Below are 1033 nucleotides of genomic sequence, written 5' to 3' on the forward strand. Positions count from 1 at the left end.
TTCTAGGGGTTCTCAACGCCTGCCTCCTGCCTCCCAGAGACAGGAAGTGCTGATAAATAATTATAGATAACACTGATATTAGCAGCCAACAGTATAGGGCAGCAGAACCCCCCCCCCCCCCTACAAAAATCCTTCAAAATGTTTAAAGAGTATCCGACAAACCTGGAAAGGGGGAAAATGAAAAAGGAATGTACAGAATAAATTATGTATATAAAAAAATATAGGCACTCTGTTTGTACAATATATTACAAATGTTGAGGTGCATTTGAAGCAATGCACCCCCCCCCCCACCAAGCAAACTGCGCTCTGGTGGTTAACCACACATCCTGACTAACTAACTATAATAACATTGAGCATCCTGCAAAGGAAAATAAATGATTATGCACTTCAGCACATATATATATTTAAGACAGTCACATGTCTAGCTCAATCCTGATGAGAAGACCCTCCCCGCGGGGGCGGCCTTCTCATCCTACATCCCTAACCAAGAGCTGGTCAGTCTTGACACGTCGTCCGATACTGCTCCTCTAAGACAATCCCGAACCCTGTCACTGACTACCTATGTATCAGTCCAGAAAAAGGGTGCCTGCAATGTCTCCTCCATTACAGCATCCAGCACCAGTTATGCTTCCCACAAGGACCTCGTTGCTGGAGTCTGGACAACCACCAGTCCTGTAGGAGCTTGCAGAAACGTCTTCAGGGGCCCCTAGCGTCAGGACACCCCCCAACAAAAACTCTTAAAATGCCGCCCTTTTTCTCAGGCGTTCACTCATGAAGTTCGTTGTAGGCTCATTGGCCCAAGGACAGTTCCTCTGGAACTCTTGAATAATTTTGTAATCTGCAGTCCTGGCCCGATGGCCCAAAGGATCTCCAGAACAGCACTTAGCAGTCTGTAATTTCTCCTGGGAGGGTCAGCCCTCCGGTACAAGTCCACTAGCCAGTGGTATCTTATGCTTTTCTCAACCCCTTTCTGCAAGTATAGAAGGGGGAAGGGTAATAGGAAGAGGGCATAAGGCCCAACAATAGGTGAACT

Source organism: Pelophylax lessonae (assembly GCF_965119305.1).
Source record: "Pelophylax lessonae genome assembly, chromosome: 1".
NCBI classification, from domain to species: Eukaryota; Metazoa; Chordata; class Amphibia; order Anura; family Ranidae; genus Pelophylax; species Pelophylax lessonae.